We start from the raw sequence: 26787 nt of genomic DNA, 5'->3' as shown, positions 1-26787 counted from the left end.
CTTTTTATTTTATACTGGGGTATAGTTGATTAACAATGTTGTGTTAGTTTCAGGTGTACAACAGAGTGATTCAGTTATAGATATTACATGTATCTGTTCTTTTTCAAATTTTTCTTCCCAATTAGGTTGTTACAAAATATTGAGCAGAGTTCCCTGTGCTACAGAGCAGGTCCTTGTTGGTTATCCATTTTAAATATAGCAGTGTGTACATGTCAAGACCTTACTGGGGACGGTTGCCCAGGAGACAGCCTCTCAGTAGTTCTGAGGGAACTGCTCTGAAGAGGAAGAGGAAGAAGCCTAGTTTATATATGATTTTTGGCTAGGGAATCTGTGCAGTCAAGCATGCATCTTGGTAAGAGATGACTGCTATTCACAAAGAACAGGTATCTCAGGTTAATGATTTTAGTGCTTTTCTATGTATGGGTCTAACTATCTAAGGGGCTTGGTTTTTTCCAAAGCACAGACTGCCTCATCCTGTTTTTCATCCTGAATTCTTCTCAGGGTACACTGTCAGGCAGTAACGACTTGGAGCTGGGTGCTGAGCAATGCTCTTTGTTCTTCTTTGTTTACAGCTGTGTTATAAAAAATTAATTTTACTTTGTAATTCGTAATGGAGAGGTGGACTGCAACTCTATCTGATTTCAGTTCTAGAATTTCCACTGGGTTCTATTTATAGTTCGTACTTCTTTGCTGAGAGTCCCTGTCTGTATATTCATTGTGAGGGTATTTTTATTTACTTCCCTGAGCATAATGAAAATAGCTCCTTTAATATCCTTGCCTAATAATTTGGACAGCTGAGTCATCGCAGGATTGATCTCTGTTGATTATCTGTTCTCCTAAAAATTGGGCCACGTTCTCCTGTTTTGTTGTGTAATTTTGGATTTTACCCTGAATATTGTGAATGTTATATCATGGAGTCTCTGGATTCTGCTATAGTCTCCTGAAGAGTTGATTTTGATATTTTGCTTGTTTGTTTGTTTTTAAGTCGGGTATGTCATTTGGTTGGTTTCAGACTTCATGGTCTGAATCTCCTGAGGTGGCAACATCTCAGATTTCAGCTCTCTTAGATTTAGCTGTGTTAATTTGAGCCTACCTTAGCACCTGTGCAGTTCAGGGGTCAGCCGCAGAACTGAGCAAAATTTGTAGAGAGAAATCGATGCACCGCCCCCCCTTGTCTCCTTTATTTTTTATTTTATTTTTTTAAACATCTTTATTGGAGTATAATTGCTTTACAATGGTGTGCCAGTTTCTGCTTTATAACAAAGTGAATCAGTTATACATATACATATGTTCCCATATCTCTTCCTTCTTGCATCTCCCTCCGTCCCACCCTCCCTATCCCACCCCTCTAGGTGGTCACAAAGCACGGAGCTGATCTCCCTGTGCTATGCGGCTGCTTCCCACTAGCTATCTATTTTACGTTTGGTAGTGTATATATGTCCATGCCACTCTCTCACTTTGTCCCAGCTTACCCTTCCCCCTCCCCATATCCTCAAGTCCATTCTCTAGCAGGTCTGTGTCTTTATTCCCGTCTTGCCCCTAGGTTCTTCATGACCTTTTTTTTTTTTTCCCCCTTAGATTCCATATATATGTGTTAGCATACTGTATTTGTTTTTCTCTTTCTGACTTACTTCACTCTGTATGACAGACTCTAACTCCATCCACCTCACTACAAATAACTCAATTTCGTTTCTTTTTCTCCTTTACATTGTCACTCCCTTGCTTTCCAGTGGCTGTGGTTGCCCTGGATTCTATCCTCTATTTCTTCAGGCCAGAAATTCTGCAGATTTTCTGAGTTTTAGCCACTCCAGGTAGAGATATCTTTGTTTTTTCCTCAGTCTAATGGATGGAAAACTGGTACTGTGCTCTGTTCCTTCTTCCGAGTTTCGAATGCCCTCCAAGATCTACTGTTTTTGTTTATTCTCCTATGCCTCCCAGTCACTGTTTGTCTTATATTATTTTTGGTATTTTTTTTCCAGCATCTTAAATTGTTTCCTGTGGCAGGGTTGGATCTAGTAGGGCTACTCAGCTGTACTAATAGCAAAACTGATAGCTCTGTGTGATTTCAAATATGACAACTATAAAATGAACTTTGTGACTGTAAAAGTTTCTATGGTGTTTTTGCTAGTGGGATATTATAATAAAAATAGTCGGCCTAGCTTTTAAAAGTGGGCCTACCAAATATAACTTTTCTATAAGCTATTTAAATATTTTAAAAAGAGAATTTTCAAAAGAAAGCAAAATAAAACTAAGAAGTAAATAGAACAATAATTACTTGGAAATTCATATTATAAATTAAGGATATTTGAAGGAAGAATAAGTGGCATAACAGAAGACATAAGGTGAGAAGTAAACACAAAGGCTGTGACCTTGATTCTAAGTCATTATAGATAAAGACATTGGACTACAGTATAGGTTTTCTCCCTCAAAGTCTGGTGTGGGTTGGCAGGGGCTCTCGTCCATTTAGTGACTCAGGGATCCGGGTTCCCACCATCTTGTGATGTTGCCATGTAAACACGTGGCTTGCATGACCTCTGCTATAGGGAGAGAAAGAGCCAGAGAGTCGCTTGCACACAGGTTTTTTATAGCCGGACTTGGAAATGGCGTGCCATTTTTGTCTCCATTCCATTGGCAAGAACTCAGTGAAATGCTCCCCATCCATCTGCAAGGGAGGTTGGGAATGTTGTCTTTCTGTGTGTGTCCAAGAAGAGGAAATGGTACGGTGAACACATGGCACCGTATGTGCGACGCTCTCCTTTTAATCGAGGCTACAAGAGGGAAAAAAGAGATACGGTTTTTAGTCCACATTTCTCTTCTTAATGGGCAAGAAAGTTGCTACTTCTTGCATATTACAAGAATACTGATAGGATCAAGATTACCTCAGAAAAGTATTTATGCAGTTGATCCAAAAGGAGCAAAGGGGCCCACTTACAGTAAAGAGTGATATCTTTAGTTATAGACAGACTGGTATTTGCGTGCGGGGGCGGTGTTTTAGAAGATGTTCTTTCTGCTCCCTCTTCTCAGTAGTTTTAGCAACCTGCTCTATATTATAAGGGCAATACGGAGTCTGTAGTTCTTGTACGATAAGAGATATAGGATATGTAGCTTTTATATACAAGAAGGTAGTCTACAGCCTATATGGAGGGTAGGAGCACTGAGAGCTTGCCACTGAGGGTTGGTGCAGCTGGGGCTACCCTCATGCTGATTGTCCTTCAACCCCAGGGAGGCCGGTGGGCTGGGCTTTGACCTTTCTCTCGTGGGGCTCTCTGCCCTGACATGTGGGAGTGGCCTACATGTAATCCATTCAGGAATCCCAAAGCTTGAAAAGTTCTCCATTGATTACTGATTGTCCCTTCAAAAGTATTCCCTATGTCAGATTTGGGACTTACTGTGCATGGTTTGTTTCATTGTTACAGTTGGGTTTTAATTTTTTTTTTTTTAACTTAGACTATCTTAGCTGATCTTTCATAGTTTCTCTGGTGGGGTTCTTTGTATTATTGTAACGAAGTTTAACCTCTTTCCTCAGTTTTACTGAGTAAATGTTTGACACAGTTTTTTTTAGCTCCTTTCATACCTATATACAGAGAGGGAGAGAAGTGGAGCGAGGAGCCAAAAGATATAGGAATAGATGGCAATTTCTGTATACGATACAGGATTTTTGTGCAGAAATGATCAAAAACTATTTTCTGAAAGAGCCAATATCTCTGTCACAATCATTTCATGAAGAAATTATTATTTTAATACAGTACATAATATTTTCTGGAATTTATAATATATATTATAATAATATATTTCTAGAATTATAATACATTAATATATTATTGTATACTAGTATATTATATATCATATTTTCTAGAATTTATACAACATAAAGTGTACGGAAAATGCCCCAAAAGATCAAAAAGAAAAACGCTGCTCAGCCCCATCATTCAGTCACTGTTTACAATTTAGAAAATGCATGCACTGAAAACTTGATGATATTTGTAAGGAGATAGAGGGCAAACCCGTTACAAAATCATGAACAGCTGGTTAGCTGAGGAGGCAGTCTGTAGATATGGAGAGAATGGAAGATTTGAGGCAGTGATATTAGAAGAGCATGAAGCAACTAAATGAATGAAGAGGCGTCAGAGAGGAAAAATTTTTCCTCTACCCTTCTGAGTTCTTCTGGCTGGTCTAAGAATTAATCTGACATGAGACAGATTAGCAGCAGAAAGTCAAACAAAAATTGAGTAACATGTAGACATGGGAGAGACCCAGGAAAATTGAGTAACTTGCCGACATGTCTGAAGCCCTCGCCTTAACTACCATCTTCAGCTAAAGACAAAAGAGGATGTTGGGGGCAGTGGTTTGGAACTTCAACGGGGAGGAAGGCAATTCACACAGGGATGGAAAAGCAAATGTTTGCTAAACAAATGTTTGCTGGGCCTTGCAGAGATGATGCAGAAACAGAGTGGACCCTGATCTCTGGGCCCTGCTGAGTTTCCCCACTACATCTAGCCTGTGTTCTTTAGATATCTCTAGTGATAGCTCTATTCTGGGAACAGGACTTCTGTCTAAATTCTTCTAGGCAGTGAGGTGGAAGGTCAAAGATTCTTCCTGAGTCTTTTGGGCCTTGATGGTTTTCAGCTTGAAATAATCCGCATGTCGAAGAGACACATTTTGGTGTGGGGAATTTTGTTCCCCTATAGAGTAAAAGTGTTAAAAAGGTATAGTGTTAATATTTTTAAGGGAAAGAAAGCAAGTGATAAGCCATAAGCAGAAATCTCTTAGAGCAAGAAAAATCCCAAATGCTAGTTGCCTGATAGAAAAAAAAGCTAGAGATAGCTCATAAGCCCCCAATGTAGAAAAACTAATGTCACCCCAAAGACTGATAACATTAGCCCTAAAAGCCCTGTGGGACTTCAGAGGAGCCAAAATGCTCCAGAAATAAACAGGATGAGGTGAAACTAATTAATCTAATGTATGGCCCACGTTGGGAAAGAGCAATCTGGCAACTTCCTCACTGGATGCAAGAAAAATAAATTATTCTGCTTATATTTATTTTGGTTATATATTTTATATGTAAGTCTAGCATCTTTTTTCAAGTAAGTACTGCCCTTCCATTTAGGACTGATAACAGAGAAAATCAAGCTGGGGCTTTATTTCTTATTGAGTTCAAAACTGAACAAGAAATGACTATAAAAGCTCAAGAACTTACAGTATAGACTCATGAAATAAGTTACAGAGGCGTGTAACTGAGAAAAGGAAGGGGAGAAGAGTGAGAAGAAGATAAGAGCAAGGAGGGAAAGAGGGAAGGCAGAAGAGAGGGAGGATTGTTTTCTTAAGTTTTAAATAGATTTTGTTTTTAAAAGAAATGAGCCACATACGCTACAAGTTCTCGAATTCAATCTGAGACTCTCCGTTACCAAAATTCTTAAATTGCTTTTAAAAGTTAAATTAGCTGTTTAATTCTTCACAGCTTAGGCGTTCTAGACATCCCTGTTGAGAACATTGACCTGATTAGTTTTTCAGTTTACTTTTGGAAATTAGTTCTTTAGTCTGTAATTAAGCCACGTGTCGTAGACTGAATAAAGAACCCCAAAGATATTCACATCGCAATCCCTGGAACCCGTGAACATATGACCTAACATAGTGAAAGGGTCTTCGCAGACGTGATTACTTTCAGGACCTTGAGGAGGGGACATGAGCCTGCGTTATTTAAGTGGGGCCTTAAATGTGATCGCAAGGGTTCTTACGGGGGAGAGGCGGCGGGAGGTGTGGCAACAGAAGAGGGAATGCAACAATGGAAGCAAAAGGTTGGAGTGATGTGAGGAAGGGGATGAAAGGGACCACTAGCCAAGTGATACAGGAGACTTCTGAAGATTGGAGAAGGCAAGGAGACAAATTCTCCCCTGAAGTCTCCAGAAAGAACACACCCTTGCCAACACCTTGATTTTAGACTTTTGCAGATTTTAGACATTTCTGACCCTCCAGAACTATAAGAAAATAAGTATATGTTGTTTTCAGTCAGTAAATTGTGGTACTTTGTTACAGCAACAATAGGAAACTAATATAGCAAGCTGGTTTGAATGGATCTGAAAGTAAAAAACAAAACAAAGAAAAACAAGGCTCTATATAATGTATATATATGTGTGTGTGCGTGTATACATGCATATATATGTTCATATTCATATATACATATATAAACTTACATATTAAAAAGCTATTGATATATATCCATATATAAAAGGCTATTCATATACACACACACACACACACACACACACATGTATGGAATCAAGTATCTGACATGTTAGACTTTTAATAAAAATGGAAAATACAACACATTCCTCTGGAATCATGTGAAGGTGATGTGCATAATCACTGTACCACTTTTACTACACTTCATCTCAGCCAAACAACCGAGAAGCAATTACTATACTGCTTGTGACTGTAGTGAAGCACAGATGAGATTTAAATATGGCAGAAACTCTCTTCACTGACCTCCTCCCGAAGGAGTTGTGGATGAATTGATGACCATTTTAACTGTAAAACATACTAACCCACGTCCACAGCACAATGAATACTCTTGGGCAATAATACTCATGCCTACTTCTATCCCACCAGTTAAGTGGTCTGCTCTTCGTTGGGTTTGTTCCCAAACCTATTTATTTCAAGTACACATCCGTAACTTGATCCCAAATATTGTAATTCTGTGTGTACAATTTAAATTCCAGAATTTGACTAAACATTTCATAAAACGGATGAAATATAAATTGGAATTCATGAAATTCCAATTGTTGTTTTCATGAAAGTACTTTGGAAAGATTTAATGCAGATGAAGAGCTCATAAAATTGCTGTTAAAATATGCATGGGGGAGACAACTTAAAAGTTTTGGATAAAAATCATAAAAGTCTAGGATTCTGTACTTAGACTGCTTCACAAATGCCTTTAGTTTCTTAAAAGCTCTTCTCTAAGGACACCCAGAAGTGGAAATTAGAGACGATGTTGTGCTGGTTAAGAGTGTAAACTTGGAAGACAGACAACATGTGTTTTAATCTCATCTCTACCATTTACTGACTGCGTAATCTTAGGCAAGTTTCTTAACCTCAAATGTAAAATGAGGATGATAATAATTGCTACCTCAGAAAGATACTGGGAGGACTAAAAGTACATGACACGTTGTAAGTGCTCAAATGTTATTATTAATACTGTTACTGCTACTATGTATATGGTCTATTCAAGAATGACTACGGGGACCGTCTATTGATGGAGCCATACTCAAAGAAGACCCCTGGGCTTTAAGTCAAAAGACTGATAAATAAATGTACATATAGCTGTATGTTAAAACGAAGTTTTCAGTTCTCCACTTTAGCCAGCTTTGCCAATTACCAAACCAATTCCAATCCTAATTGCTTTTGATGAGGGAATTCTCCTACAAGTTGGTTTATTTGTCTGCAAATTATTAGCTTGAAAACACAAAAATAAGACCCAAATCCTATGAAAATACAAAGCTCCCATGACAGGTACGTATCACTTCACTCAACCCTTCCTTCCATAGTTTTTTAAAGATTCAGAGTTTAAAACAGTAAAGCCGTGTGCCTGTGGCCCGTGGCATCCTGTACCAGTCCGGCTCCACCCTTCTGTCCCTATGCAACATTCATCTTATAAAACAAGGGCCAAGGTCTTTTCAAGCTGAGGTTGCCTTCTGTAGCTGGTGCAGGATTCCCGTTGCACCTTGCTTTCGAACATTTCAATGTTGCATCTCTCTTGTTACCTTAACAAAAGTCATATTGAAGTAAATGGTGTCAGAACCATCCTGAGACCTAGCCTGTTGTATTGCCCTAGGTCACCCAGAGGGGTCTACCCACGAGAAATGAGGGAAATTAATCACTACCTCCCGACAAAATAAACAGAATTTCCTTTTTCTCATTCAGGATCATAGTAATAACTACTTCTGGTTAGACTATAAAGGGCTCAAGTGAAGAGGGCAATGGAATCCCAGGTTGCTTCTGATAGAATCATCTCAATGTTTTAGTAATTAGCAATTGGGCTTTTCTCAAATGTCTTATATGGAAAATTTGTAATTATTTGGGGGAAAAATGTTCCCTATTTTGGGGGTCAGATTGGGAAAAGATACCCCAAAGTCTACAGCTATTGATCCAAAGGGAAGACAAATAAGAAGGAAGCAAATATCATTCAGTAATATTTATTAAGGTAGGGCTCTGTTGGGCTTCTTCCCAAAGGTAAAAAGAGACTCGGCCCCTCTTCTCCCGGTGATAATAGATTTAAGAAAATCAACTCAGATTGTGATGAATTAAAAGACGTATTAGAGCTGAAGACAAAATGGCCAACAAACACTCAGACCAAACAGAGAGCAAATACAGAATCACTGGATTTTTCTGTCTGAAAGCTGGATATGTGTTTGACTATAGGGTTTCAGAATTCAATCAAACGTCTTAGATTAAGAATCGTAACTTTTCGCCTTAAAAGGGATACTCATGATTTAGAGGCAAGAGCACAAAATGAGGTTTCAGAAGACCTGAATTCTAGTCCCAACTCCATTCTGTATTTAGGTGAAGACACTTAACCTCTCAGAGCTGAGTGAATTAAGATCAGACACTTATTGGATTCTAGTCTAGTCCTTGACCCTTAGCAGCCATGACCTTGGGCACAGGGCTTAACCTTCCCTAGCCTTGGATGGGCTATTTGCAAAACAGGGATAATAATAGAACTACACTGTAGTAGGTAGAAGTGATGATTACATGGAATAAACATACGTAAAGAGCATAGCACTGTGGCCAGCATAAAAGTGCTCAACAAATATTAGCTGGGATTTACTTATTCACTTGTCTGGGAGGTGGTTAGAGAGACTGGCAGGAAGGAATGAGTGTCAGAATCGGGGGCGTTAGCTCATTGAAAGGGAGCTATTTTTTTTTCTTAATTATTTACAATTTTTCAGCCTCTAAAGAAATGCTGGTACCCTAAGGCATAGTCCTGGGTGACCACACCCTAGTCAAATCTCTCATAACAGATCTTGCTCTTTTGCATGAAGATCCAGGGTCTGTGAATGCCTTCTGTGCAGTACTCATTCTGTTTAACCAGAAACTAGACAATTAGGGGAATAAAAGAAACTAGACAATTAGGGGAATAAAAGAGTATGCAGAAGTACAATTTATATTTATAGTAATTATTTTAGCTCTTATTCCAGTATTGACAATGCCATATTAATAGTATCCTTTTCCAACAATTGAGAACTGTTTAGCCACCAAAAAGATGATCCAAATTTAATGCACTTAGGGCTTAGAGAGCGCCTGTTTGGGACCTCCAGGAAGCCAACTCTGAGACAATCAGGAATAAAAGAGGTTTGGGGGAAGGATGGAGAAGTAACATCTCTGAAAGGCAAATGGCGGGGGAAGGCTTGGGCAGAGAAAACCTTGATCCTGAGATGCTGATTTGACACTTCTGAAAGGAAAGCTGAGGAGCTTCAGACCAAAATGCAGATGTGATCGGGTTTCAGCCAACCCAGGAGGGAGCTCCAGAACGAAGATTGCTCCTGAGAGGAGCCCCACGTTGGGCAGGAAGGGCCAGGTACCAGTGACCCACCATGCTCATTCACATGGTGGGGATTGCCCATCAAGCATGCGTAGCCTCTGCCCCCACCTCCAAAGTTGAGGCGCATCCTGAAGGTGATATAGATGGAGGCTGCCCGCTCAGCCAACTGTTTGTAGCTGAGCAACAGTTTTCTTTCTTGAAGGAAGATCTGAGAGGCATACTTGAATGGCTGCCAAAGAGAGTTCCCATAATATACACACACCTCAATATATTTTATTAGAATACAAATTTTCCCTATTTTTATACCTTACATCATTTCATGTTTTGTAACTTAAATCTTTATATTTTTTCTCGAAAAATTTTTACCAAATTCTTGAGTAGTTAAATTGAAATAGCAAATTACAAATTATAGTAAAGGACTTTAAAATATATATTTAAAAATTGATTTATTTTATTTTTAGAGGCAACTAAGTGCATATTCATTCCTGTGTTCCCAAGTATACCGATAGAGTTGGCATTTAAAATGCTGAGGTACCTAACCCTAAAATTCCATTTATATTTTGTATTGAATTAAAATTTATACTTTTGAAGTCATATTTTTGATATTGCAAGCACATGTTAGATGCAAAAACAGCATTCTCTTTTAGTCTTCAGGTTCTTTGAGGATAGGCATTGTATCCATATTGCCAAGTATTTTCCAGGAGGTTCTGTAGCTCAATTATAATGAACAGAGAATCACCTCACTTCTTGAATGTGATGAAGGATTATTTAAAATAGACCTTTAACATTAGTGAGATATATAAAACATTCATTGAGGATGAAATATGTTTTTTACGTAACCTTACCTTTTACTGAATTCAGGAGGATGATGGACTATGCTTTTGGATTACTCTGTGGTATAATGAAAGTTGTAAACAAAATGAGCCATGGACATTAGAAATGAAAAGCCGTACTCTCTCCATCATGACAGTAAACCAGAGGATATTCTTTCATATATATTTTTACAGACATGTATGGACAGACAGATTGAATTCTGTAGATATACGTTGGAATTTCCAATGTACTTTAAGACCTTTTAAAAAATGTGAATATTGGCTCCCTGGATTATCTAAAGATTTAAATAAGTTAACCTGTACATATATGGCAGTCATAATTATTATGTAACTAACTTTTGTATTCTGCAGCCAAAAGAAATTCCTGTATTCTGATGAGACTCAGTAAATATGGATAGAAAAAAATGTTTATTTATTTAACATCTCCTAATTATATCACATTTTGCTGAGTATTTTTCCAATATTTTACTATAAAAATTTTCAATGATACAGAAAAGTGGGAAGGATTGTACAGTGAACACTCACCAAATAGATTCTACAAATAACATTTAACTTTACTTGCGTTTATCTGTCCATCTATCCAGTACTTCGTCCTTGCATCAGTCCAAATGATTTTCAACACATTTGAAAGTAGATCGTACACGTCAGTATATTCCCCCTAAAATACATTAGAATTCATTAGAGTTTAATATTTGGTTGTATTTTTTTCTTTTGAGGTAAAATTTCGATACAATGTAATGCAAATGTCTTGAGTGTGCCATTCAGTGAGGTTCCACAGATGCACAGATCTGTGCACCCAGAATACAGAATGTTAATATCATCCCATAAAGTTTTCTCATGCCCGCGTACCACTTGCCAGTCAATCTCCCAACACCCCACAGGGAAATACCATTGTCTTTTTTTTCCACCATAGATGAGTTTTGCCTGCTCTAGAAATTCATGTCAATGGTATCATACACATTCTTTCTTTTCTTTTCTTTTCTTTTCTTTTTTTTTTGGTTTGGTTTTGTATTTTTTAAATTAATTTTTATTGGCGTATAGTTGATTTACAATGTTGTGTTGGTTTCTGCTGTACAGCAAAGTGAATCAGTTATACATATACATGTGTTCACTCTTTTTTTAGATTTTATTCCCCTATAGGTCATTGCAGAGTATTGAGTAGAGTTCCCTGTGCTATACAATAGGTTCTTATTAGTTTTCTATTTTATATATAGTAGTGTATATATGTCAATCCCAGTCTCCCAACTGATCCACCCCCCCCTTCCCCCTTGGTAACCATAAGTTTGTTTTCTACATCTGTGACTATTTCTGTTTTGTAAATAGGTACGTTTGTACCGTGTTTTTAGATTCCACATGTAAGCAATATCATATGATATTTGTCTTTCTCTGTCTGACTTACTTCACTCAGTATGATAATCTCCAGGTCCATCCATGTTGCTGCAGATGGCATTATTTCATTCTTTTTAATGGCTGAGTAATATTCCATTGTATATATGTATATATGAGGAGTACAGGGTGGCAGTGCCGACCTTCTGTGCAGGTTACTCTCTGTTTTGCCTTCCGCAAACCAGTTGCTGTACTCTCCTCCTAGGCTCTGAAGCTCCCCCTCTGTCTAGGCTGATCTCCCTGCTGGTGAGGAGACTTCCCAGAGTGCAGGAACCTTTCCTCCTTCACAGCTCCCTCCCTGGGGCACAGGGCCCGTCCCAATTCCTTTATTTTTCTTTTTCCTTTGTCCTACCCAGTTACATGGAGGTTTTCTTGCCCTTTCAGAAGTCTGAGGTCTTCTGTCGGCATTCAGTAGATGTTCTGTGTGAATCGTTCTACTTGTAGATGTATTTTTAATGTTTTTATAGGAGAAGGTGAGTTCCACATTCCTACTCCTCCACCATCTTGATCCCCTTCAGCATTAATTTTTTAAATGTCTGGTAAAATTCAACTGTGAAGCCATCTCATCCTGGGCTTTTCTTCTCTGGGAGATTTTTGATTACTGATCCAGTCTCCTTACTAGTAATTGGATTGTTCAGTTTCTATTTTCTTCCTGATTCAGTCATGGTAGATTTTATTTTTCCAAGAATTTTTCCATTTCTTCTAGGTTGTCCTGTTTGTTGGCATATAGTTACAGTAGCTTCTTAACATTCTTTGTATTTCTGTGGTATCTGTTGTAATGTCTCCATTTTCATTTATAATTTTGTTGATTTGGATCTTCTCTCTTTTTTCCTTGTTTAGTCTAGCTAAAGGTATGCCAATTTTGTTTATACTTTTAAAAAAACTACTCTTAGTTTGCTTAATTGTTTGTATTGTTTTCCTGTTCTTAATTTCATTTATTTCTTCTCTAATATTATTTTCCATTGTCTGCAAACTTTGGGCTTAGCTTTCTTCTTCTTCTAGTTCCTTAAGGCATAGAGTTAGGTTGTTTATTTGAAATTTTTCTAGTTTCTTAATGTAGGTATTTATTGCTATGAACATCCTCTTAGAACTGCTTTTGCTATATCCCACAAATTTTGATATGCTGTGTTTCCGTTTTCATTTGTCTCAAGTTACTTTTTATTTCCTCTGTAATTTCTTTGATCCATTGGATGTTCAGGAAAATGTTTTTAAACTTCCATGTATTTGTGAATTTTCCAGTTTTCCTCCTGTTATTAATTTCTAGTTTCATACAGTTGTGGTCAGAGAAGATATTTGGTATGATTTCAATCTTCTTGAATTTTCTAAGACAGCTAAACATGGTATGTCCTAGAAAATGTTCCATGCATGCTTGAGAAGAATGTGTATTCTGCTGTTGTCAGATAGAATGTTCTGTTTTTATCTGTTAGGTTCATTTGCTGTATGTTGTTCTCATCCACTGGTTCCTTATTGATTCTCTGTTTGGACGATCTATCCATTGTTGAGAGTGGATAATTAAAGTCGCAATTATTATATTGTTGTTTATTTCTTCTTTTAACTTTGTTAGTTCTTGCTTTATATACTTGGGTACACCAATGTTGGATGTATAAATATTTAAAATTGTTATATGTTCTTTGTCTCTTTTTACCATTTTTAGTGTAAAGTCAATTAGGTATTCTTGCTTTTTCTGGATACCATTTGCTGAAATATCTTCTTCTATCCCTTCACTCTTAGTGTGTTTGTAAGGCTAAAGTGAGTCTCTTGTAAGCAGCATATCACTGGATCTTGTTTTTCTTTTTATCGTTCTATGGATTTTTTAAAATTTTAACATCTTTATTAGAGTATAATTGCTTTACAATGGTGTGTCAGTTTCTACTTTATAAAAAAGTGAATCAGTTATGCATATACATATGTGGCCATATCTCTTCCCTCTTGCATCTCCCTCCCTCCCACCCTCCCTATCCCACCCCTCTAGGTGGTCACAAAGCACCGAGCTGATCTCCCTGTGCTATGCGGCTGCTTCCCACTAGCTACCTATTTTACGTTTGGTAGTGTGTATATGTCCATGCCATTCTCTCACTTTGTGCCTGTTTACCCTTCCCCCTCCCCGTATCCTCAAGTCCATTCTCTCCTAGGTCTGCATCTTTATTCCCATCTTGCCCCTATGTTCTTCTGACCATTTTCTTTTTTTCTTTTTTTTTTTTAGATTCCATATATATGTGTTAGCATACGGTATTTGTTTTTCTCTTTCTGACTTACTTCACTCTGTATGATAGTCTCTAGGTCCATCCACCTCACTACAAATAACTCAATTTCATTCCTTTTTATGGCTAATATTCCATTGTATATATGTGCCACATCTTCTTTATCCATTCATCTGTCGATGGACACTTAGGTTGCTTCCATGTCCTGGCTATTGTAAATAGAGCTGCAATGAACATTGTGGTCCATGACTCTGTTTGAATTATGGTTTTCTCAGGGTATATGCCGAGTAGTGGGATTGCTGGATCATATGGTAGTTCTATTTTTAGTTTTTTAAGGAACCTCCATACTGTTCTCCATAGTGGCTGTATCAGTTTACATTCCCATCAACAGTGCAAGAGGGTTCCCTTTTCTCCACACCCTCTCCAGCATTTATTGTTTGTAGATTTTTTGATGATGGCCATTCTGACTGGTGTGAGATAATATCTCATTGTAGTTTTGATTTGCATTTCTCTAATGATTAATGATGTTGAGCATTCTTTCATGTGTTTGTTGGCAATCTGTATATCTTCTTTGGAGAAATGTCTATTTAGGTCTTCTGCCCATTTTTGGATTGGGTTGTTTGTTTTTTTGATATTGAGCTGCATGAGTTGCTTGTATGTTTTGGAGATTAATCCTTTGTCAGTTGCTTCATTTGCAAATATTTTCTCCCATTCTGAGGGTTGTCTTTTCGTCTTGTTTATGGTTTCCTTTCCTGTGCAAAAGCTTTTAAGTTTCATTAGGTCCCATTTATTTATTTTTGTTTTTATTTCCATTTCTCTAGGAGGTGGGTCAAAAACGATCTTGCTGTGATTTATGTCATAGAGTGTTCTGCCTATGTTTTCCTCTAACAGTTTGATGGTGTCTGGACTTACATTTAGGTCTTTAATCCACTCTGAGTTTATTTTTGTGTATGGTGTTAGGGAGTGTTCTAATTTCATTCTTTTACATGTAGCTGTCCAGTTTTCCCAGCACCACTTATTGAAGAGGCTGTCTTTTCTCCACTGTATATTCTTGCCTCCTTTATCAAAGATAAGGTGACCATAGGTGCGTGGGTTTATCTCTGGGCTTTCTATCCTGTTCCATTGATCTATATTTCTGTTTTTGTGCCAGTACCATACTATCTTGATTACTGTAGCTCTGTAGTATAGTCTGAAGTCAGAGAGCCTGATGCCTTGAGCTCCATTTTTCTTTTTCAAGATTGCTTTGCCTATTCGGGGTCTTTTGTGTTTCCATACAAATTGTGAATTTTTTTATTCTAGTTCTGTGAAAAATGCCATTAGTAGTTTGATAGGGATTGCATTGAATCTGTAGATTGCTTTGGATAGTAGAGTCATTTTCACAGTGTTGATTCTTCCAATCCAAGAACATGGTATATCTCTCCATCTGTTTGTATCATCTTTAATTTCTTTCATCAGTGTCTTATAATTTTCTGCATACAGGTCTTTTGTCTCCTTAGGTAGGTTTATTCCTAGATATTTTATTCTTTTTGTTGCAGTGGTAAATGGGAGTGTTTCCTTAATTTCTCTTTCAGATTTTTCATCATTAGTGTATAGGAATGCAAGAGATTTCTGTGCATTAATTTTGTATCCTGCTACTTTACCAAATTCATTGAATAGCTCTAGTAGTTTTCTGGTGCCAGTTTTAGGATTCTCTATGTATAGTATCGTGTCATCTGCAAACAGTGACAGCTTTACTTCTTCTTTTCTGATTTGGATTCCTTTTATTTCTTTTTCTTCTCTGATTGTTGTGGCTAAAACTTCCAAAACTAGGTTGAATAATAGTGGTGAGAGTGGGGAACCTTGTCTTATTCCTGATCTTAGTGGAAATGGTTTCAGTTTTTCACCATTGAGGACGATGTTGGCTGTGGGTTTGTCATATATGGCCTTTATTATTTTGAGGAAAGTTCCCTCTATGCCTACTTTCTGGAGGGTTTTTATCATAAATGGGTGTTGAATTTTGTCGAAAGCTTTCTCTGCATCTATTGAGATGATCATATGGTTTTTCTCCTTCAATTTGTTAATATGGTTTATCACGTTGATTGATTTGCATATATTGAAGAATCCTTGCATTCCTGGGATAAACCCCACTTGATCATGGTGTATGATCCTTTTAATGTGCTGTTGGATTCTGTTTGCTAGTATTTTATTGAGGATTTTTGCATCTATGTTCATCAGTGATATTGGCCTGTAGTTTTCTTTCTTTGTGACATCTTTGTCTGGTTTTGGTATCAGAGTGATGGTGGCCTCGTAGAATGAGTTTGGGAGTGTTCCTCCCTCTGCTATATTTTGGAAGAGTTTGAGAAGGATAGGTGTTAGCTCTTCTCTAAATGTTTGAAAGAATTCGCCTGTTAAGCCATCTGGTCCTGGGCTTTTGTTTGTTGGAAGATTTTTAATCACAGTTTCAATTTCAGTGCTTGTGATTGGTCTGTTCATATTTTCTATTTCTTCCTGGTTCAGTCTCGGAAGGGTGTGCATTTCTAAGAATCTGTCCATTTCTTCCAGGTTGTCCATTTTATTGGCATATAGTTGCTTGTAGTAATCTCTCATGATCCTTTGTATTTCTGCAGTGTCAGTTGTTACTTCTCCTTTTTCATTTCTAATTCTATTGATTTGAGTCTTCTCCCTTTTTTTCTTGATACGTCTGGCCAATGGTTTATCAATTTTGTTTATCTTCTCAAAGAACCAGCTTTTAGTTTTATTTATCTTTGCTATCGTTCCTTCATTTCTTTTTCATTTATTTCTGATCTGATCTTTATGATTTCTTTCCTTCTGCTAACTTTGGGGTTTTTTTTGTCTTCTTTCTCTAATTGCTTTAGGTGTAAGGTTAGGTTGTTTATTTGAGATGTTTCTTGCTTCTTAAGGTAGGCTTGTATAGCTATAAACTTCCCTCTAAGAACTGCTTTTGCTGCATCCCATAGGTTTTGGGTCATTGTGTTTTCATTGTCATTTGTTTCTAGGTATTTTTTGATTTCCTCTTTGATTTCTTCAGTGATCTCTTGGTTATTAAGTAGTGTGTTGTTTAGCCTCCATGTGTTTGTATTTCTTACCAATTTTTTCCTGTAATTGATATCTAGTCTCATAGCGTTGTGGTCGGAAAAGACACTTGATAAGATTTCAATTTTCTTAAGTTTACCAAGGCTTGATTTGTGACCCAAGGTATGATCTATCCTGGAGAATGTTCCATGAGCACTTGGGAAGAAAGTGTATTATGTTATTTTTGCATGGAATGCCCTATAAATATCAATTAAGTCCATCTTGTTTAATGTATCATTTAAAGCTTGTGTGTCCTTATTTATTTTCATTTTGGATGATCTGTCCATTGGTGAAAGTGGGGTGTTAAAGTCCCCTACTATGATTGTGTTACTGTCGATTTCCCCTTTTACGGCTGTTAGTACTTGCCTTATGTATTGAGGTGCTCATATGTTGGCTGCATAAATATTTACAATTGTTATATCTTCTTCTTGGATTGATTCCTTGATCATTATGTAGTGTCCTTCTTTGTCTCTTGTAATAGTTTTGGTTTTAAAGTCTATTTCGTCTGATATGAGAATTGCTGCTCCAGCTTTCTTTGATTTCCATTTGCATGGAATATCTTTTTCCATCCCCTGACTTGCAGTCTGTATGTGTCTCTAGGTCTGAAGTGGGTCTCTTCTAGACTGCATATATACAGGTCTTGTTTTTGTATCCATTCAGCCAGTCTGTGTCTTTTGGTTGGAGCATTTAATCCATTTACATTTAAAGTAATTATCGATATGTATGTTCCTATTCCCATTTTCTTAATTGTTTTGGGTTTGTTATTGTAGGTCTTTTCCTTCTCCTGTGTTTCCTGCCTAGAGACGTTCCTTTAGTATTTGTTGTAAAGCTGGTTTGGTGGTGCTGAACTCTCTCAGCTTTTGCTTGTCTGTAAAGGTTTTAATTTCTCCATCAAATCTGCATGAGATCCTTGCTGGGTAGAGTAATCTTGGTTGTAGGTTTTTCACTTTGATCGCTTTACATATGTCCTGCCACTCCCTTCTGGCTTGCAGAATTTCTGCTGAAAGATCAGCTGTTAACCTTATGGGGATTCCCTTATGTGTTACTTGTTTTTCCCTTACTGCTTTTAATATTGGTTCTTTGTATTTAATTTTTGGTAGTTTGATTAATATGTGTCTTGGCGTGTTTCTCCTTGGATTTATCCTGTATGGGACTCTCTGTGCTTCCTGGACTTGATTAACTATTTCCTTTCCCATATTAGGGAAGTTTCCAACTATAATCTCTTGAAATATTTTCTCAGTCCCTTTCTTTTTCTCTCCTTCTTCTTGGACCCCTATAATTCGAATGTTGGTGCGCTTAATGTTGTCCCAGAGGTATCTGAGACTGTCCTCAATTCTTTTCATTCTGTTTTCTTTATTCTGCTCTGCAGTAGTTATTTCCACTATTTTATCTTCCAGGTCACTTATCCGTTCTTCTGCCTCAGTTATTCTGCTACTGATCCCTTCTAGAGAATTTTAAATTTCATTTATTGTGTTGTTCATCATTGTTTGTTTGCTCTTTAGTTCTTCTAGGTCCTTGTTAAACGTTTGTTGTATTTTCTCCATTCTATTTCCAAGATTTTGGATCATCTTTACTATCATTATTCTGAATTCTTTTTCAGGTAGACTGCCTATTTCCTCTTCATTTGTTAGGTCTGGTGGGTTTTTACCTTGCTCCTTCATCTGCTGTGTGTTTCTCTGTCTTCTCATTTTGCTTAACTTACTGTGTTTGGGGTGTCCTTTTCGTAGGCTGCAGGTTTGTAGTTTCCGTTGCTTTTGGTGTCTGTCCCCAGTGGCTAAGGTTGGTTCAGTGGGTTGTGTAGGCTTCCTGGTGGAGGGAGCTAGTGCCTGTGTTCTGGTGGATGAGGCTGGATCTTGTCTTTCTGGTGGGCAGGTCCACTTCTGGTGGTGTGTTTTGGGGTGTCTGTGGCTTTATTATGATTTTAGGCCGCCTCTGTGCTAATGGATGGGGTTGTGTTCCTGTCTTGCTAGTTGTTTGGCATAGGGTGTCCTTCCCTGTAGCTTGCTGGTCGTTGAGTAGAGCTGGGTCTTGGCGTTGAGATGGAGATCTCTGGGAGATTTTCACCGTTTGATATTACGTGGAGCTGGGAGGTCTCTTGTGGACCAGTGTCCTGAACTTGGCTCTCCCACCTCAGTGGCACAGCCCTGACGCCTGGCTGGAGCACCAAGAGCCTGTCCTCCACATGGCTCAGAATAAAAGGGAGAAAAAAAAGAAAGAAGGAAAGAAAGAAGAAGGTAAAGTAAAATAAAGTAAAATAAAATAAAGTTATTAAAATAAAAAATAATTATTAAGAAAAAAAATTTTTCAAGTAATAAAAAAAAAAGACAGAACCCTAGGACAAATGGTAAAAGCAAAGCTATACAGGCAAAATCACACACAGAAGCATACACATACACCCTCACACAAAGAAGAGAAGGGAAAATATATATATATATCATTGCTCCCAAAGTCTACTTCCTCAATTTGTGATGATTCGTTGTCTATTCAGGTATTCCACAGATGCAGGGTACATCAAGTCGATTGTGGAGATTTAATCTGCTGCTCCTGGAGCTGCTGGGAGAGATTTTCCTTTCTCTTCTTTGTTCACACAGCTCCTGGGGTTCACCTTTGGATTTTGACCCGCCTCTGCGTGTAGGTCGCCTGAGGGCATCTGTTCTTCACTCAGACACGCTGCGGTTAAAGGCGCAGCTGATTCGGGGGCTCTGGCTCACTCAGGCTGGCGGGGAGGGAGGGGTACGGATTTGGGGCGAGCCTGCGGCGGCAGAGGCCAGCATGACGTTGCACCAGCCTGAGGCGCGCTGTGCGTTCTCCCGGGGAAGTTGTCCCTGGATCACGGGACCCTGGCAGTGGCAGGCTGCACAGGCTCCCAGGAGGGGAGGTGTGGATAGTGAGCTGTGCTTGCACACAGGCTTCTTGGTGGCGGCAGCAGCAGCCTTAGCGTCTCATGCCCGTCTCTGGGGTCCGCGCTGATCGCCGCGGCTCATGCCCGTCTCTGGAGCTCCTTTAAGCGGCACTCTTAATCCCCTCTCCTCGTGCACCAAGAAACAACGAGGCAAGAAAAAGTCTGTTGTCTCTTTGGCAGTTCCAGACTTTTTCCCGGACTCCCTCCCGGCTAGCTGTGGTGCACTAGCCCCCTTCAGGCTGTGTTCACGCAGCCAACCCTAGTCCTCTCCCTGGGATCCGACTGCAGCCTGAGCCTCAGCTCCCAGCCCCCGCCCGCCCCGGCCGGGGAGCAGACAAGCCTCTCGGGCTGGTGAGTGCTGCTCGGCGCCGAGCCTCTGTGCGGGAATGTCTCCGCTTTGCCCTCCGCATCCCTGTTGCTGTGCTCTCCTCCGTGGCTCTGAAGCTCCCCCCTCCGCCCCCCGCAGTTTCCACCTGCGAAGGGGGTTCCTTGTTTGTGGAAACCTTTCCTCCTTCACGGCTCCCTCCCACTGGTGCATGTCACGTCCCTATTCTTTGCCTCTGTTTTTTCTTTTTTCTTTTACCCTACCGGGGTACATGGGGAGTTTCTTGCCTTTTGGGAGGTCTGAGGTCTTCTGCCAGCGTTCAGTAGGTGTTCTGTAGGAGTTGTTCCACATGTAGATGTATTTCTGATGTATTTGTGGGGAGGAAGGTGATCTCCACGTCTTACTCTTCCGCCATCTTGAAGCTCCTCTCTGGATCTTGTTTTTTAATCCATTCATTTATTTTATGTCTTGTGATTGGAGAATTTAATCCATTTACATTTAAAGTAATTATTGATAGGTAAAGACTTGCTATTGTCATTTTTTAAATTGTTTTCTGGCTGTTATGTAGATCCATTGTTCCTGCTGTCTTTTTGTGTGTGTGTGTTTTGATGTCTTTTGGTATCTATGCTTTGAATTCTTTATCATCTTCTTTTGTGTAACTCTAAAGGTTTTTTCCTTGTCACCATGAGGCTCACATGAAATAGCTTAAAATTATAACACCCTGTGTTACACTGATAACAACTTAACTTCAACTGAATTTCTAAGCTTTACATTTTTACTTCTCCTTCCCCTTACATTTTTGGTTATTGATATTACAGTTTACATATTATTGTGTAACTAATAACAGAGTATTATAGTTATGGTAATTTTTACATTTGCTTTTTAACTTTTAAACTAGAGTTGTAAGTGAATTATGCACCACCATTATCATATTAAAGAGTCTAACTTTGACTATATATTTGCCATGATCAGTGAGTTTTACTCTACCTTCTTACGTTTTTATGATGTTTATTATTGTCCTTTTACTTCCACTCAGAGAACTCCCTTTAGCATTTCTTGTAAGGCAGGTCTAGTGGTGATGAACTCCCTCAGCTTTTGTTTGTTTGAGAAAGTCTTTATCCCTCCTTCATTTCTGAAGGACAGCTTTGCTGGGTATAGGAATCTTGGTAAACAGGTATTTTTTTTCCTTACAGTATTTTGAATATATCATGCTAATCTCTCCTGACCTGAAACGTTTCTGTTGAGAAATCCATTGATAGTGTTATGGGGGTTCCCTTGTACATAACTTCTCTTCTTTTGCTGCTTTCAAAATTCCGCCTTTGTGTCTGACGTTTGACAATTTAATTATAATGTATTTTGGAGTAGCTCTCTTTGAGTTCAAGCTATTTGGGATCCTTTAAAGACTCATGGATCTGGATGTCAATTTCTCTCCCCTGGTTTGGGAATTTTTTCAGCCATTATTGCTTTAAATATACTTTCTGGCCCTTTGTCTTTTTCTTCCCCTTCTGAAATTCCTATAACGTGGATATCGTTTCTTTTCATCGTGTCCCATATGTCCCATCAACTTTCTTTACTCTTTTTATTCTTTTTTCTCCTCTGACTGGATAATTTCAATACTCCTGTCTTCTCAGTCACTGATTCCTTCTTTGGTATGGTTGAGTCTGCTTTTGAAGCTCCCTACTGAATTCTTCAGTTTACTCATTATATTTTTATATTTTTTAGCTCTAGGATTTGTTTTTATTTTTTGTTTTTGATGGTTTTTATTTCTTTGAAGTTTTATTTTTGTTCATGTATTGTTTTACTGATTTCATTGAGTTGTCTGTGTGTTCTTGTAGTTCACTAAACTTCTTTGAAAGGATTTTTCTGAATTCTTTGTCTGACAGTTCGTAATTTATATTTCTTTAGGGTTAGTAATTGGAGTTTTCTTAGTTTCCTTTGGTTTCATATTTACTTGGTTTTTTATGATCTTTGATTCCTTACATTGGTATCTGCACATTTGAGTAAGTGGTTGGTTTCCTCTTCCAGACTTAACAGGTTTGCTTTGTCAGAGACAGTTCTTCACCAGTCAGCTGTTGGGTTCCTGTACATGTGTGCTGGTAACATCCTTGGGCCACTGGGGCTTGCTGGGTCTATTTTGGGGTGAGGCCACTACATGAGCTCAAAGGTTGGGGGTGTGTGTTGCTGGCTGAGAACTGTTGGATAGGACTGTTGGCTTTGTACCCTGCCCACATGAGGCTGTAGGAAGGGCTCCACAGTTGCCTGAGTTTTCTCGTCAGGCTTCCTAGATGGTGGGGACTGGGTACTATAGTGAGCAGTAAGGTGGAGCTATGAATTAATATTAAAGGATAGCAACTCTGGAAATCAGATTCTTCCCCCTCCTCAGGGTTTGTTTTTGCTACTTGTTTTAGTTGTTGTTTGTTGTTTTAGTAACATTTTAAACTCATTTTGTAAAGTCTGTATTCTTTGTCATATGTGGTTGAAGTCGTATGTGGCTGAAGTCTGTACTCTTTGTCATGTGATAGAAGTCTTGTTTCTGTTATTGTAGTGGTCAGCTAGTGACTTGACAGAGTTCCCTAAATGCCTAGAATGCCCCCCCCCCCAAAAAAAGTGTCCTAGTTTTGGCAGATTGGCTCTTTGTGTTGGAGGAAACCTTCAACTGTCAGCCAAATAATATACAACTCTATCATAACCTTCACTTCTTGCTTATGGAGAACCTGAAGATCAGACAAAGGTGAGAGTTTAAAGCCTCTCAGATTTTGTTTTAATTGATTGATTGATTGATTGATTTTTGGCTGTGTTGGGTCTTTGTTGCTGTTCGCGGGCTTTCTTTATAGTTGTGGTGAGTGGGGGCCACTCTTTTGCAGTGTGCGGGCTTCTCATTGTGGTGGCTTCTCTTGTTGTGGAGCACAGGCTCTAGGTGCTCAGGCTTCAGTAGTTGTGGCATGTGGGCTCAGTAGTGGTGGCTCATGGGCTCTAGAGCGCAGGCTCAGTAGTTGTGGCACATGGGCTTAGTTGCTCTGCGGCATGTGGGATCTTCCTGGACCAGGGCTCGAACCCATGTCCCCTGCATTGGCAGGCGGATTCTTAACCACTGCGCCACCAGGGAAGCCCCAGCCTCTCAGATTTTTTAGAGCATGTACTCAGCTTTGGATATGTGCTTGGCCTTCTATTAATAGATTCCTAAGACTATGTGGGAGTTTTTCAAAGTCCTTATTCTCTTCATTCCCTAGCCTTTCCTCCCAAGTTTTTCAGTTTGTCTCTTGTTTATCCCAACTGTTACTCCTTGTCCAGCAGGTAGCAGCTAATGCTTTTACCTTTTAAGTATTTTTGAATGTCCCCACCCGACCCTGGTAGCTGCTCCATCTTGGGAAAGTTCCAAATGAGGTGAAATAAACATAAGCCCTTTGAGCTGGTACTTCAGGAAGCCAAAATAAAGGGCTAAACAACCAATCTCAATTCTTTGAGAATAAGGTTCATTTTTCTCCTTCTGGTACTAGGAACCTATACCTGGAATGTGAGCTGTTGTCTTCCAAGATGCCACCGAGAAGGGAAGCAGGGGATAAGGGCAGGGTAAGTTAAAGTTTTTTTCTTGATTGGTTGCTATAAACTTTATTTCCAGAGTTCTAATGAAGTTGATTCTGACAGTTTTTGGAAGTTTATTTGCTGCTTTTGTGGAAGAACAGGCTTTTGGAGTACCCTGTCCATACTATTTTCATTGACATTACTCTGTGCTTATTTAAAGATATGGTCTGTGGATACAATCAAACTGTCATTTCCACAAATACAAAAGGACTGAGTATTGAAAATGTGGCAAAAAGTATGGTGATGATGGAAATGATGTAACCAAAGAATCAGAACTATTAACATTACATGGTGCTCTCCTCTGACAAAATTTTGATAGTGTTTGTTGGTGGCCAGTGCAGTATGCTAGGAACAGTTGGACCAGAAAGAACATTTTGAACCCTAAGCAGTGTGTTAGTGGAGGAGATTCTGTAGATTGCTTTTTTGCGTGTGTGGAAAAATGAGGGACTAAGAAATTGGACATCAATAGGAGACGTTATAGTGGTTTTCCAAGGAGATGTTATAGTGGTTTTCCAGTTAGGTTCATCAAATTCTAATGTTTGCAGAGGGAACTTGGACTGACTTGAAGTAAGGGGGATTGACAAGGAAGGTCACAGATGGTGAGGTTCCAAGCTTCCCACTTCTGTAGTCAACCACAATAGTCTCATCTGTTTAATATATTAGGGCTCTATGAAAAAAAATTTCAAACTTAGTTTCCATTGTTAAAAACTTATAAAAATCACAACATAGCCTGATATAAAGGACTACATGATAAAGATGACTGATTATAAATACCATAGAACTTTGGGCAAAAAGAATCTCTGTGAGATGGGGTAGAATTAGGGTTGCACTAAATTAGAAGATTAGAAAGTTATCTCAGTCTAATCCCCAGGGAGAAGGGCTATAGGCACCATTGCCTTCTAATCCCATTAGTGTCTAACACAAGGTAGGTACTTTTGTAAATATCTATCATCTGAGCTATGGAAGGAAATAAGGTTGGATAAGCCTGTGGGGCCAGATTATAGCAGGTTTTGATCTAAAGGGAAAAAAAGCAGTAGATAAATAAAATTCCTGAGAACAAAATGTCATCATACAAAGTTTAAGGAAATGGCATGTGATAAGAATTTTAGGACGAAGACAAGCATTAAGGGGACCAGCCAGAAAGGTACTGATGGTTTGGTCAATTTATAGTGTTAGAAGAGTCCTCACTTTTAGGTATTTGGTGTATTTGTGGAAGGGAGTTAAAAGCATTAAACATAATTTTGGCCCTCAAAGAGCTTCAGGGATGTAGAAAAGGCTGAGAATGAGTAGGTGATTTCAAGGAGGGCCAAGAGATGGAAGAGCAGCTCTGGAACTTCTAGCTTGAAGTTTTTGGAAATTCTTTAAAAAAGGAAAAGGGGCAAGTCCATATGGCCACAGACAAGTATGAAATTTTAAAAACTGATCTTTTATGATCAAAGTGAGAATAGCGTTCTCTTTGAGGAGGGGGCGGGGTAAGAGGGAGCCTTCTGGGGTGCTGGAAATGTCTGGATCCAGGTGTTGGGTTTCATGGATGTGTTAAGATGTAAGTTATGTAATTTTTAGAAATTGCTATATGTTTTTAAAAGTACCTTTCTATGACATTTTGGACAATTCTCTGAAAACTTATGCTTATAAAATGTATATTTAGACTTATAATTTATACTTAAAATTCTTCCTTGGCTATAAGTAAATAGTTTAAATTTTTTTATACCATAAAGCTTGGTTAATGACATGGCACATCAGCTTTTAGTCTTTGAGGTAACTGCACTTAGGGAGATGCCCTGTGGTCACATATGTTTCTACCCTTTGCTTTCCTTTCTCATTTTCTCCTGTCAAATGCAAGCTATTCTGCTAAGGAGGAAAACCCAGCTCCTTTGTATCTGCAGACAACACTATTCCCAGTAATTGACAAACTACACTATAGCAGGGAACTCAGTGTATCCCTTTGGAGCAAGTGTTCCCATTTTGTATCATTCCAGCATCATTCACAACTAGTACAGATGGTTCTTTCTTATGCTGAGAACAGCCTGAAGTTTTCACCAGGTAATTTTTGATTTCTTTACTGACCAATATTCCCTAAATTCATAAGAAAAAATGTAATAATTTTACCATGTTAAAAAGATCACAATTAATAAGAGCTTATACAGCATGTTTATCACCTAACCATAATATAGTTAACACATGGCAGAAGAAATTGCTTGGGTTTAAAAATAGCTTTATTTAGCATACCAAAAACACAGAAACATAAGAAAAACCTTACCTAGAATAAACATAAAAATAGTTAAATACCATAATTTAATGTAAACCAAGTGTTTAAAAATGTGTAATATTATAAAATACATGCTATTTACACAGAACCAAGTTAAAGCTACCTCCACAGTTAATCCTATCAGATCATCAATCTTGAAGTCATCAGTAACAATGAATCAAACACAGCATCTGTATTTGTACTGGTCAATAGGAAAACAAGAAATCATTTAATTTACTTTAAACAGATACAGTTCATTGTAACATTCAAAGCAGGGAGGCAGAAAAGTGCCAGTTCTAGAATTCCAGACACAAGCAGTACATGTGGAGGCCTGGAAACGGGTCCACTGGAAGACCCGGAAGCCCATTCTTTCATTTAAATGCACATTGGTTGATTCAGTTTAGTTACTGCTTAAGGAAAGTACTAAATATATCTGTAAAAATAAACCTTTATTAAAAATAATCAAAGGTGAATGTAATAGTCAGGTAAGAAAGGCCAAAGCATAAAAAATGTTATTCCAGATAAGCCCCTTTAATTATAACAAATGTTAAGAAACGCAGTTTATAAAACCAGATGGGATAGCAAAAGGGTTTCTAAAAATGTCAAACCCAAACCAATAGCAAACAAAACAAAGTAACCGAAGAGACTGTTTCTTGAAGAAAGTATTTATTCTGTTTATCTTAAAAATTTACTTATCTTGTCA

The 26787-nt window shown here is 38.4% G+C and overlaps 2 long non-coding RNA genes across 2 annotated transcripts in view; both read left to right on the top strand.

Moving 5' to 3' along the window:
* The window catches only part of LOC309621193, a 30194-nt gene extending 3927 nt beyond the window's left edge, over positions 1-26267 (top strand). Inside the window, exon 2 of the long non-coding RNA XR_014239807.1 lies at positions 23752-26267. This is a non-coding gene — a long non-coding RNA (uncharacterized lncRNA). The remainder of the gene's footprint in view (positions 1-23751) is intronic.
* Positions 1-26787, top strand: part of LOC309621216 — a 444919-nt gene that overhangs the window by 18949 nt on the left and 399183 nt on the right. The window lies entirely within an intron of this gene.

This window comes from Balaenoptera borealis, assembly GCF_965194805.1.
Source record: "Balaenoptera borealis genome assembly, chromosome: X".
Taxonomy (NCBI): Eukaryota; Metazoa; Chordata; class Mammalia; order Artiodactyla; family Balaenopteridae; genus Balaenoptera; species Balaenoptera borealis.
This window is presented reverse-complemented; position numbering and strand designations above follow the sequence as displayed.